The 15,000-nt window shown below is 37.1% G+C and overlaps 1 protein-coding gene across 2 annotated transcripts in view; it reads right to left on the reverse strand.

Annotated features, from left to right (window-relative positions):
* The window catches only part of LOC115221654 (protein APCDD1-like), a 144,781-nt gene that overhangs the window by 97,114 nt on the left and 32,667 nt on the right, over positions 1-15,000 (reverse strand). The gene's annotated exons all lie outside the window — the stretch shown is intronic.

The raw sequence follows: 15,000 nt of genomic DNA on the forward strand, positions 1-15,000 counted from the left end.
AGGAAATAATAATAATGATAATTGATTCAGATTTTGGCACAAAGGCAGCAATTTTGAGGGGATAGGAAAGTTAATTACGTCATCAACTTCTGGTACTTATTTTATCGACCCCGAAATGATGAAAGGCAAAGTCGACCTCGGTGGAATTTAAACTCAGAACATGAAGATTGACGAAATGCCGCTAAGCACTTTGTCCGGCGTGCTAACGATTCTACCAGCTGGGACAACAACAAAGTGGAGGCGCAATGGCCCAGTGTTTAGGGCAGTGGACTCGCGCTCGTAACAACGCGATTTCGATTTCCAGACCAGACATTGTGAGTGTTTATTGAGCAAAAACAATTAAGCTCCACGAATCTCCGGCGGGGCGGGTAGTGAACACCGCTGTACTCTTTCACCACAACTTTCTCTCACTCTTTCTTCCTACTTCTGTCACAAAGCAGAGGAACCATGTTGTAACCCACTATGGTGTGGTAAAACTTTCAGACCCTAGTCTAGATTGTGAATCCTCTGTACCCCATAATGGTTCAGCTCTCCACCCGTTAAAATCCACCGTTTACGGAATGAGGATAGCAACGTAGCTTTCGCACCCGTGCAACCGCCAGTCTATCGCGTGTGGTGGGTGGATCTTCAAGTTGCCACACGCATTCTTAGTAGCTTAGAGTAGGCTCGAATTAGAGATTATTCTTTGTGGCTAATGGTGTGAGTCCTGATTTGAAGAAGAAGAAGAAGAAGAAGAAGAAGAAGAAGAAGAAGAAGAAGAAGAAGATGAAGAAGAAGATAAAGCAACAAAATTGGGGAACATGATGATTGTGATGATGATGATGATGATTATGATGATGAATATTACTCGTACTTAAACACATACTCTATATTACCTATACCAAAGAAAATGTGACACCACAGTAATGCCTAATACACGAATAGTTTAGGATTGAATACAAAGATTCTAAACAAAAGCACCAGCCTGCAATATTTTCACCCTTTCTATCACCAAAATGTGATCTCCCTTAGAAAGAAATCTTCACTGCATGAAATATATGACTCTCACAACAGTTCTAAAGCTAGCTCGGCCTGAAAGCTAGATTCCTCGATATCTCCTTTAGGAGAGCAGTTATTCTGAATAAAATTCTGAACAGAAGAGTCGGATTCTGAAAAAAGCAGTAAAGGTAACTTGCTTAGGAGAGTAGCAACTCTGAATATAAACTGATCCAGAGCAGAGAGCACACTATACTCCTATCAGGGGGTATTTATGGTGCAAGTGGAGGGATAAAATTAATACACACACTCCGTGCTGTAAAATAATTGACAATAGGAAGCGCATCCAACCATAAGAAAAATCAGGCGAAAAAGCGTGACAGGAAAATCAGTGAAAACTAATTATGGATACAGGGTTAGCGCTTACCATGGCAGTACTGCATACTACATGGGGTTGTGAAATGGTAACATGTGGACATAGATGAGAATTCTTCGACTATAAATCAAACGAATGTACCAACTTCTTATTAGCAGTACAAAACGAACATTAACAAATCAAAATATCATTAGAAACTTTGCTGTTTCTCTCTCAATTGCATACGTTCAAGGCTGCCCTACAAATATAGATATGACGAAAAATAGGTCTACAGCATTGGTTCTCAACCATTTTTTTATCGATGGACCCCTTTGATTATTGTTTTATTCTGACAGATCCCCGTAGCCATTCGATGTTTTAAAACTAGTTTTATAGAAACTTCTTTCAAAATTCCTATTTTGTTTTCATGCTTTAACTTGTGTAGGTTGAACTATGTGAAACATTAGAGAAAGAAGCTGAGTTGTTTTTGTAATAAATGCATCTAAAGCAAAATTTTTTCATAGACCCTAAATATACTACAGTACAGTGGCGACTCGGGTATAGACACTGAAGCACCCCCTATTTTCCACTGATATTATCAGTAACATTCAATATAATGAGTCCTCTTTTTTTAATTCTTTCTTTATGCTTATGCATTATATAATCCACAATCTTAAGGTCAGTAGCCATCTGCTAGTTTATGGAAAAAATACAAAAATACTTGTATAGAACTGTGTGTGTGCTTCGCAGTTCCAGCGACGCGGTGTTTGGCTGTTGTGCATATGCTCACATGTCCGAGATAGGAAGCTGCACAGTAGGGAGAGAGAGCACTGTTGTTCACGCAGTGCCGACCCTGGGGTGCTGGTGAAAATGTAGTGTTTCTTTTTGACTCCGCGTGTGTTGTGCTTAAAAACGTGTTTATATTTTTGAATGAGATAAAATGTAGAATTAAATTATTATCCTGCTTCCAGCAACAGTATTGCTGCCAGGATTTGAAAAATAGGGCAGATTTTCCTCCCTTATTTTGGGATTTAGCGGGGATGTTTGCAAAACAAGAGGCAATTTGTTCAGTGAACAAATTAAACACACTACCCAGTCATGGCTAAAATGCGAACCGATAAAGTTTATGCACAAATATTCTTTTTATATGTTTGTTTCCTTTTACACAATATTAAAACAACGGCTAAAACTTTCCTGAAGCAGCACCCCAACTAATTTTATCTACGAGCCACCACTGTTACTGTAAATTCTCAATGTACGATTTTGCTTGTGCAGACCCGCCCGAAACCTTATATGGATCCCCACGGATCATATGGACACTAGTTGAGGATCACTGGTCTAGACAGATTGTAGATGCCAATTTTGAGGTATATAGATGAGTGCGTTTTACTAGAAATAAGGTTGGCTGGCTTAATGTCAAGAAACACATGTACAATTTCTTTTTTGGAACAATTTGTACTGGCATTGAAACTGGAGGAATATGCATAAAAATAATGAAAAAAAAACGCCCTTTCTTTACCAATCTGAAACGAGTTAATCTTTTTATTAATGCGCATCACCATAGCACTACAGTAAGTAAGGAAGTCTTCGAGCGGGGATTCTCAAAACATACTAAGATTACTCCTAGGAACGGGCAAAATAAATTTGTGAAATATAGTTTTGAAGTAATCACAGCCAACTACTTTTTAATGGTGCACTTTTAGATTTATTAAAAAATATTTATAAAAAATTCGTCGAATGTACTTGAAAAATCTTGAGTTGCCAATATAATTTATAGCAGAATGTATATTATTGCATCGTATCGATAAAACAGTATCCCATTTTGTCTGCTTCAGGTAACCGACTACTTCACAATATATATTCTTCAGAAAAGGTGTCCTAACACTCCTGGATGTATGGAACGGGTACGCTTGAAGGAAATGCACTGGACTGGGGAAAATGGTTCGCACACCATAATCTACCCACCTATCGTACTCATTATGACTACCAGTTGTTTATGAGCATAGGAAACTATTTAGACTAGAGAAGTGGGGTGGAGAGGCTAACAAGAGTCAATCTCTTATTTCAGATCAAAACCAGGGTAATTTTATAAACGTGGGGGCATCGAAATAATACATACATGCATACAAGCATATATACATACGTTTATACATACTTATATCAATATGTATACAGACAGAAATGCATACACAAAGTAATATACACGGACATACGTTACATGCGTGCATAAAGTGAACAAAACAAACAAACAACAGCAACAACAACCAGCTGATTTCTGCACTAAATGAACCTTGGATTTACTCTATAATACATATATCGTTAGTATAAGGGTGGGAAGGCTGTGTATCATGTGATATTTTCACAGCTGGTTGTTGACGTGTGGAAAGACAGACAGACACAATTACACGTTAAAACAAAATCACCAATACATTTCTCTCTTTCCTACACATCCCCACACCTATATACATAACAAACTCACACACATATACACAAGCACAAACACACACACACATATGTATACATACATGCAGAAATGTATGCATATGAATATATATATCTGTATATATATATATATACATATATATATGTGTGTATATATATATATACATATATATATGTGTATATATATATAATATATATATATATATATATATGTATGTATATATATATACATATACACACATAATATATATATGCATATACATATATATATATATATATATAATATATATATATATATATATAGATATATAGATAGATAGATAGATAGATAGATAGATAGATATAGATAGATAGATAGATAGATAGATAGATAGATATATAGATATGCGTGTGTGTAAATATACTCAAGAATAGTACAAAAAGAAGAGTAAAAACTCAGTATGGCCAGTATGTTTGTTTACTATTAGGTCAAATACTACAAACGCAAAACGTAGAGCAGTCACGAGCCACCTGCGGGGCCCGCCAGATCATGATCCATGTCTCATGCGGCCCACTACTCGTAAAAAGTTGCCCATTCCTGGCCTAGAGTTTCGTGCATGGTATTTACCAAACAGTTTGTGCACGAAACATTTGGACTTTAAGGGTGTAGCTTGAGAGTTAATAACGGAATTTATATACATACATACGTACATACATACATACTTACATACATACATACATACATACATACATACATATATAATATATATATATATATATATATAATATATATATATATATATACACACACACACACATATATTTATGTGTGTGCGTGTGTATGCGAGAGAGAGAGAGAGAGAGAGAGAGAGAGAGAGAGTGGTACCTATATTTATATGTATATTATACTTATGCATACATAAATATTTGTTTCTATATATATATATATATATATATATATATATATCACATACACATATCACGCACACACCCACACACACACACATATATGTATATATGTACGTGTGTATATACGTACATATATATATGTATGTATATATGCATATATATTCATATACATATGTACATTTATATATGCGTATATATGTATATGTATATATCATAGTATAGTTCAAGTGGATTGACACGTGTAAAATATATCAAGATATTACACATGCATTTAAATAAACAGATAGGTGTACTTTATATTCTTAATATATTTTCTCACTGCATAGATCCATTTTTTCTAGTAGATGTGTACATATCATTTCATTTTTTACTTTAAAAATAAATATGTTATTTTAATATATTTGAATGTATATGCCCCAATATGTTTTTCTACAGTCTGTACTTTAATTTAAGTTATGTGGCAGTTAACCACATTCATTTTGTGCTGAAGGATTTGACTTGAAAACGCATTCCTGATGCATCCTCGACAAATAACTACCTATAAGTATACATACATATACACATGTATATATAGAAACATATACACATGCATATGTACGAACACACATATGCACACAGTGTGTGTGAGGGTTTTTCGAGAGTAAATTATTTGTATTGTACTTTATTAAATAAAAGTATAAACGATTTTTATTTCTTTCAGATTTCCCGTGACGGCAGATAAAATCCTAATACAAGAAATTTTCTAAATGTTGCAGGATCTTTCGAGCACCAAGTTCGGATGGAATTGGAAGCATCTGGTGAGAATGTTTCAAAGGAAGGAAAAGAAAAAAACAAAACAGTAACAGGAAGAATGAGTGAGAAAAAGTTGTGATGAAAGAGTACGGCAGGGTTCGCCACCCATTCCTGTCGGAGGATCGTGGAGCTTTCGGTATTTTTGTTCAATAAACACTCACAACGCCCGGTCTGGGAATAGAAACCACAATCCCACGACCGCGAGTCCCTTGCCCTAACCACTGGGCCTTTGCGCCTCCACATATTTAATGTACACAGGTGTGACTGTGTGGTAAGTAGCTTGCTTACCAACCACATGGTTCCGGGTTCAGTCGCCACTGCGTGGAACCTTGGGGAATTGTCTTCTACTATACCTTCGGGCCGATTAACGCCTTCTGAGTAGATTCGGTAGACGGAAACTGAAGAAAACCGTCCTGTATATATATATATATATATATATATATATATAATATATATATATATATATATATATATGTATGTATGTGTGTATATATGTTTGTGTGTCTGTGCTTGTCACCCCAAAATCGCTTGACAACATCCCCGTGACTTAGCGGTTCGGCAAAAGATTCCAATAGAATAAGTACTAAGCTTACAAAGGATAAGTCCTGAGGTCGATTTGCTCAACTAAAGGCGGTGCTCTTGCATGGCCGCAGTCAAATGAGTGAAGCAAGTAAAAGATTACAAAAGAATATATTTAGCACTTACACATACAAATTGCATCCGTATGTGTGCATATATATATATATATATATATATATATAATCATATTTATCTATTTAATTATTAATCTAGCTATCAATCTATCTATACACACATATATGTATGTACTCGTATGTATGTATGCATGCATGCATGCATCTATGTATGTATGTATGTATGTATGTATGTATTGTATGTATGTATGTATGTATGTGTGTATGGGTATGTGTGCGTGCTTGCGCGCGCGTGTGTGTAAGACAACATTCAAACGGCAGAATGAACAGGAGGAGGAGTGAAGTTCCTCCTCCCAATCCATTTCAGTTGTAACTTAAACACAACAGACACGAATACATTAGAATACATGAATAGAGAGTGTGTAATACTTTACGTATCTAAATCGAACGATGAATTTTAAAGTGCTTCTTAATAACACTCACACACATCATACAAAACGAAACAGGACTGGTATAGAATATTAATTGAGGCGGTAAAGTCGTGAGCTGGGAGAATCGTAAGCACAGCAGACAAAATGTTTAGCGGCTTTGCGTTCTGAGTACAAATGCTGCCGAAGTCTACTTTCGACTTAGCATTTTTATCCTTTCGGAGTTGATAAAATAAGTACCAGTTGTGGACTGGGGACGATTTAATCGACTTCCCGATCCTCCCAAAATTTCAGGCTTTGCATCTATAGGAGAAAGAATATTAATTGAGGCAACAAACTGGAAGAATCGTTAGAGTGTTGCATAGCATATTACTCAGTAATCCCGAAAAGGCAAAGTCGACCTCAGCGGAATTTGAACCCAGAACATGAAGACAGACGAAATACTTATTTCTTTATTACCCACAACGGGCTAAACATAGAAGGGACAAACAAGGACAGACAGACAGGTATTAAGTCGATTACATCGACCCCAGTGCATAACTGGTACTTAATTTATCGACCCCGAAAGGATGAAAGGCAAAGTCGACCTCGGCGGAATTTGAACTCACAACGTAACGACAGACGAAATACTGCTACGTATTTCGCCTGGCAAGCGAATGATATTGCTAGCTTGCCGCCTTGATAACTACAACAACAACAACAATAATGGTTTCAAATTTTGGCACAGCTTTGGGGCGGAGCTAAGTCGATTAAATTGACCCTAGTGCTTATCGACCCTGAGAGGGTGAAAGGCAAGTCGACCTCGGCGGAATTTGAACTCAGAACGTGAAGACGGACGACGACATATCGCTAAGCATTTTTCCCGGCGTGCTAACGATTCGGTCAACTCGCAGCGTTACTACTACTACTACTACTACTACTACTACTACTACTACTACTAATAATAATAATAATAATAATAATCCTTTCTACTATAGGCACAATGCCTGAAATTTGGGGCAGGGGACCAGTCGAGTACATCGATCCCAGAGCGTAACTGGTACTTAATTTATCGACCCCGACAGAATGAAAGGCAAAGTCGACCCCGGCTGCATTTGAACTCCGAACACGAAGACAGACGAAAAATTCAGGAAGCATTTCGCTCGATGTACTAAGTATTCTGCTAGCTCACCGCCTAAGATAAAAATAATAATAACCAAGGATCACCTGGTTATCGACAAGACAGTTTTGTGACATTATAAAAAAACACGTCTAATGTTTGAGTTGATTATAGGAAGGCAAATGATATGGTACTTCATTCTTGGATTGTTGAAGCCTTCAAATTTTCTTGTGAATAAAGAAAAGATCTTCTGGAAATAAGAATGCATGGTCAGTTGAAAGAGACACACAAGACGCAAGTATGAAACAATAACGACATGGCTTAAGCAAAGCGATTTGAAGCGTGTCACTGAAGGCCTTATAATTGCAACACAAGACCAATTTCTTGCTACCAATTATGTGAAGTATAACATCTACAAAAGTTCTGACGTCCAGCAATACAGACTGTGAGAAGAATGTGGAAAATACACACCACTTGGTAAGTGGATATGAGAACCTTACACAAAAGGAATACAAATGCTGCCATCATAAAGGTCTGTTCGTATCTTCATTGACTCTTATATCGTAAATACTAACACAGTGTAACAAAGAATTGGTATTAGTATACGCAGAGTAAAGTAATGGGAAAGCAATAGCAAATAACTGGTATGAGCATACGCCTAGTAAAGAGGATGGGAAAGCAATGATATTCTGGGATTATGATTTTCAGACGAATTGCCGAGTTGATACGTTCGTATTGAACAAGAAAGACAAATACTGTCATATCATTGAGGTAGTCATAACGTGTGATATGAAAATTGCAAGAAAAGAGGTTGAAAATGTCACCAAGTTCTTCGAACTGAAAGTGTAGATGGCAAGACGATTTGGACTGCGAGAGAGTAATATAAAAGTGGTACCAGTTGTGATCAGGGCATTAGGGTCAATCCCATTGTGACTTCAAGACTTCATAAAGCAGCTGGAAATACCATGCAAGATTGGTATCATGCAAAACTCAACCTTGTTCTGATACTGCCCACATTTTAAGGAAAATATTATCTGCTTGAGATCCTTGTTGTAACTTCACTGGTGAGTGAATACCGCGGAGCATTTTCCTTCTACCAAGTAATAATGATTCCAAATTTTGACACAAGGCCAGTAAATTTTAGGGGAGGGGTAAGTAGATTATATCTACTCCAGTGTTCAACTGGTACTTATTTTATCACCCACGAAAGGATGACAGCAAAAGCGGAATTTGAACTCAGAACGTAAAGACGGACGAAAATGCCTGTCCGGCGTGCTCACGATTCTGCTAGCTTGCCATTTTGTCTATAAAGTAATAATATATAATGTATATATATATATATATATATATATATATATATATATATAAGATATATAGATATATATAAGATATATATATAAGATATATATATATAATATATATATATATATAGATATATATATATATATATATATATATATATATATAAGATATATAAGATATATATAAGATATATATATATATATATATATATATATATATATATATAATATATATATATATATATATATATACATATATATACATATATATATATATATTATATATATATATATATATATATATATATATATATATATATATATATATATATACATACATATATATATACATATATATAAATATGTATGTATATGTTGTGGCAACGCTGTGTTTGGGTGAGCATAAATGTATGTGCGAGTGTACGTGTGTGTGCGCGTGCTTGACTGTACATGTACACATACACACACATATACATATAAATTCCAACACACCTGCACGTGTATCTATCAATGTAATTAGTATTCCACCGTTTTATTCACACAAATGATACGAAAAGTCGTTCATTTGAATAAAACATTACAGGAAAGGAAAAGAATATCTTGGCAATGTGTGTGTAAATGTGCATGTATATACGTGTATATGTATATATACATATATATATACATACATGTATATATATACATATGTATACATCTATATAAATTATATATATAATATATACACATGCATATATATGTATATATACATACATATATATATACATATATACATATATATGAATATATACATACATACATACATACATTTATATATATATATATATTATATATATATATATTATATATATATATATATATATATATATATATATATATATATATATATATATATATATATAAATATATGCATGCAGTCGCATCGGCGAAATGAGGTCTCTTTAAAATGTGTCCTAGGTGGGAAATAAAAATGATTCTCATGATACACACACACACACACACACATACACAAAGAGGCGCATCGGCGAAATGAAGTCTCTGAAAATGTGTTTCCGAAAAGCAATAAAAAGTATTTTAATGCACCAAACTTCTGACTTCACACAGAGACCTGTTTCAATTTACCGACACCGAATACCTGGAACTATACACTTTAAAGTTGTCCCCACCCGGTAAATTTTGCATAATGCTTATCAACAATTGCCCGTTGCCAGCCCCTATAAGATGCGCGATATTTTCACCCGGTTAGCTATTAAACTTAACATGGGATCATTGACATACCAACCGCAGTTATCTAAGGGAACGTAAAAATATCGCTTCTGTAAAAGTAGCGCAACGTCCATTTTGCAGTGAATAATGTTGGTTGGATTGGTAGCAGTATTTTATTTTATTTTTTGTGTCTTAGTCGCCTACCGGCCAACTACGCCTGCTGAAGCGGCGGTAACAGTACTCATGTGCAACTTTTGCGCGTATCTGAACAAAAACAAAGATAGGCGCAGACGTGGCTATGTGGCTATGTGGTGACAAGATTGCTTCTCAGCCATATGGTTCTAGGTCCAGTCCAACTGCGAGGTACCTTGGGCAAATGTCTTAAACTACAGCCTCGGGCCGACCAAAGTCTTTTGAGTGGATTTGATAGACAGAAACTGAAGGAAGCCCACCATATATATATATATATATAAAACAAAATTTTTTATAATTATGAGTATAATTATAATTAGGGTTCAGCAATAATCCTTCACCACCAATTTATCTCACTCTTTCTTCCTGTTTCTTCTGTATCTGTATTTCAAAGGGCCAGCCTAGTCACACTCTGTGTCACGCTGAATCTTACGTGTTTGTGGAGTGCTCAGCCACTTGCACATTAATTTCACGAGCAGGCTGTTCCGTTGATCAGATCAACTGGAACCTTCATCGTCGTAACCGACGGAGTGCCACGATATCCATATCAATATATATATATATATATATATAAATAGAAGCCGAATCTCACTTGAAGATCCATATGTCCGTGGAATGTTTAACAAGTAGATCAATTGATACTCATCGTTGTAACCGACGGAGATCCATTGCTTTTATTCAGTTGATTGACCGATTGAAACCAATAAAGAGAGATTCAGGATATGCAATATGTCGATCTCATTGAGACATTGACGCTTTGTAGCTCTAAGATGGTTCTCATTCCGCAGATAGATGTAAGAGCTAAGCATTCTATTTGTGATCATATCTTCTACTTCGTCCAGTGAAGTTTGTTTCTTTTGAAATGGTTGGATATGATTTGATCAGGTTATGGGTGGTAGCCTGGCGTTTAACCAGCTATTGTCTTTGTGTCGTGCATTCGCTTGAGCAGAGCAGAACCGAATGGTGTAATCAACCGAATGGTGTAATCAACCGAATGGTCCAATCAACAGTTGTGACCAGGGATAGCACGATAACAGCAGCAATAACGAGAAAAAATAACAAATCTGCTTAAGCAGGACTTAAAATAGTGTTAGTTCCAAGATACATCCCACAGAAATAGAAACCGGACCACAAAAGCAGAAGGAACTTCAACACAGTCAACTCGAGTTGCTAGAAATAATAACCAAATCCCTCACATCCCACGTTGCGGTCTAAAGAAATGAATAGAAAGACTGGATGATATAGTTCTAGTGACATTTCTGGAGTTTTGGTCTTTCAGCATAAGACCCTTACCCCACTTGAATTTGCCGGGGCTTATCAAATCTCAGCTTGCAGCCCTGTAATCGCAAACCTCCAGTCTGCTCTCTTATCCAATGCATCCAAGGGTCTTCTTTGCAGCTTTAGTAATGGAATTTTACGGCTCACCTTTTTGCTGTATCAATATCAAACTCAAAACCCAGCTAGAGCCTTGCAGAATGAACACCCTACAAAATCCCGACGGTCCATTTCAGTTACCTCGCAACGCGCCTACCAGCCCTGGTGACTGCACAATTCTTCCAGTTCCTAATATTCAGCAGTTTGACTGGATTGTTTTGAAGACAGGTGATATGTACATTGACTTCGCAGAAGACTTAGCAGAGCTTTCTAGCTTTAAAGGACACCCTGAGGCATGGTAAGCTTTTTGGATCTTTGCAAACCCTCCAAATCATAACGAGATGGGTTGGCTACAGAGCTAAACAACAACAAGACCTGGAAAAAAAACGACCTTGAATGTGTATTTAACCCTATCGATATCTGTAGCCAAATCATATCATTGACACTCCGTCGCCCAGATTGAGGAGTGACTTTCACTAATTAGCCAATCCCTCAGGTACGGACATGTCGCCACATCTGCACTCATCCCCTTTCTCTGTCACTGTCATCATTCGTCACTTCTCTTTAACTACAATGTCTCCGCTCTCATGATCACGAGGATGATGGTCATTATCATCCCCATTGCTGCTCCGTCGTCTTCCTCCTCCTCCTCATCATCATAATCAGTCTTACCACCATCAAAATCACAATAATGATAATGATGAGGAAGAGGAGAAGAAGGAGGAGGAAAATGAGAATGATGATGATGATAATGATGATGATGATGACCATGATCATCAGTACCACGATTACAACCATCGTGTTCATTCACCGGGGACCACCACAGTCTTTACTGTCATTTACCGCCATGATCGTAGGTTACGAAATCTCAGCAACATCAGCACAATTCCCATTACCTCAACTACAAACATCCACGACCAACCACCACCACCGCTGCCACCGTCGGCAACAGTACTAGCATCACCATAGCTAACGTCACCGTCGCCACCATCGCCACCGTTATCGCTGCCTTCAACACTGCCTCCACCTCTGCTGCCATCGCTACCGCCGTCGCCATCAACGCCAATACCACCACCACCACCACCACCAATAACAACAACAACAACAACAACACCATCACCCTTAACCCTACCAACACCACGATCTTCCTCATCAAAATCATCATTATCATCGTTGTCATTATTATCGCTCTCATCACCGTCACCACTCCCACCACCACCACCATCACCATCATCATTAACATTGCTGTCGTCACCACGATCACTATCATTACCATCATCGCCAACATCATGAACATCATCATTAGCTACATTTTCACAACAACTACCACCATCACCGCTGCCACCACCATCACTACCAACTCCTCCATCACCACCATTATCACAATCACCAGCACCACCATTACTACAACCATCACCATCACCGTCACCACCAACATCAACGATATCACATAACATTCGCCTATTACAATCATTGTTGACTTATCTCGACATTTGTTTTTACTCAAAGTACAACTTACCCCTCCTCCCTCCCAACCACAGGGAAATGTTGTTTTTGTTGTTTATTTTAATTAAATTAAAATCTATTGAATATAAAAAAATAAATACATAAAATGAAGTGAAGTTTTAAATTAATGGGTAAAAGAATATAAAGAACGAAAGAAAGAGGAAAGAAGAGAAGGAAGAAAGAGGAACTGATAGACTGAAGAAAGAAAGAAGGAAGATGGGGAAAGGAAAGAAAAAGAAGGTAGGGAACACAAAATAGAAAGAAAACGGTTAAGAAAGCAGGAAAGGAATATAAAGGAATGTGTGAAAAGGAGTGAAAGAGAAGAAGAAGAAGAAGAAGAAGAAGAAGAAGAAGAAGAAGAAGAAGAAGAAGAAAAAGAAGAAGAAGAAGAGGAGAGGAAAGAAGGAGGAGAGGGAAGGAGGAAGGGGGAATAAAAGTTGGAGACAAGGAAAGAAATAACAGACTGAAAGAAATGGAATGATTTAGAGAAAAAGAACGAAAGAGAAAGTGAGAATGAAAGAAATGAAAGGTAATGGGGATGGGGTGGTGGGTGGTTAGAAAACTGGAGGGAAAAGAAAAAGTGAAATGGAGAAAGTAAAAAACATACGTAAAAAAAAGAGAAAAAACTGTAAGAGGGAAAGGAGAAAGAAAGAAACAAGCAAAGACAAGAAGTAATGTGTGTATGGGGAGGGTGGGGCGGACGTACGGAAAGCAAAAAACAAGAAAAATAAACGAAATGCAAAATACGGAAGGCGGAAAGAAAAAAACAAGCAGAGGAAGTGACGTCAGGGTGATAAATTTAAATAAAACATGGTTTTGGAAAAGTCTTGTCGTTCTTTGTATTCTGTTTACACAAAGTCGGTAAATACGTTTTTTTGCGTTTTGTATGCCTGACTTTTATTGTTTGAACGAAAACATTTTTCCATAAACAACAACCAAATTCCAACACATACACACTCTCTCTCTCTCTCTCTCACATACACGCACATACATTTCCATAGAAACTTACACACATATTCTATCATCACCAACATCACCACCACCACCACCATCACCTTCATCACCATCGTCATCATCATTATCAGCATTATCGTCGACACACTCATCATCATCAGCGTCACCACCACCACCACCACCACCACCACCACCGCCGCCACCACCGCCGCCACCACCACCGCCGCCGCCGCCGCCGTCATCACCACAATCGTCATACATATGGGTTTCCGTCAGTTTCGAGCATGGTTATTCAGCTGTTATATCAGCTGAAGTACCTGCTAATCGAATTAACGTGTGAGTGACTAAACAGACGGAGTTAGCGTGATGCAGTGTACAACAAGGATAGATTTTCAAACAACATCTACATTGACGAGCTTCATTCGAGTTTCATTGCACTTTAAAGATACAGGATTTCGGTCGTCAGAAGGCTATGGCAACACACACTTGTTAGTGATGCCAGGCAGTGGGATCGAGTCCTGTACTTTAAGATTATAAAACTAACATCTTATCTATTCGGCCACATCTTACCATTATCATAAGCCTCATCATCATCATTAATCACTACGGGCCGACAGGGGAGATTCAATGCGAGCCATTTTCAACCACTCGGTTACGTTTTGCCCATTAATATGCCACGAGTTTTTCTTCCGGCTCTGAAAATGCGGAGATATTTAGAAAACTTGTGTTTTTAATGTCCCACACTGACGCACGAGTATTTCTTTGTAGTAAAATGCAGAGTGTCTCTGTTTAAAGCAATTCTTTTTACCCGTTGATATGTATACATATATATATATAT

This window comes from Octopus sinensis, linkage group LG18 (assembly GCF_006345805.1).
Source record: "Octopus sinensis linkage group LG18, ASM634580v1, whole genome shotgun sequence".
NCBI classification, from domain to species: Eukaryota; Metazoa; Mollusca; class Cephalopoda; order Octopoda; family Octopodidae; genus Octopus; species Octopus sinensis.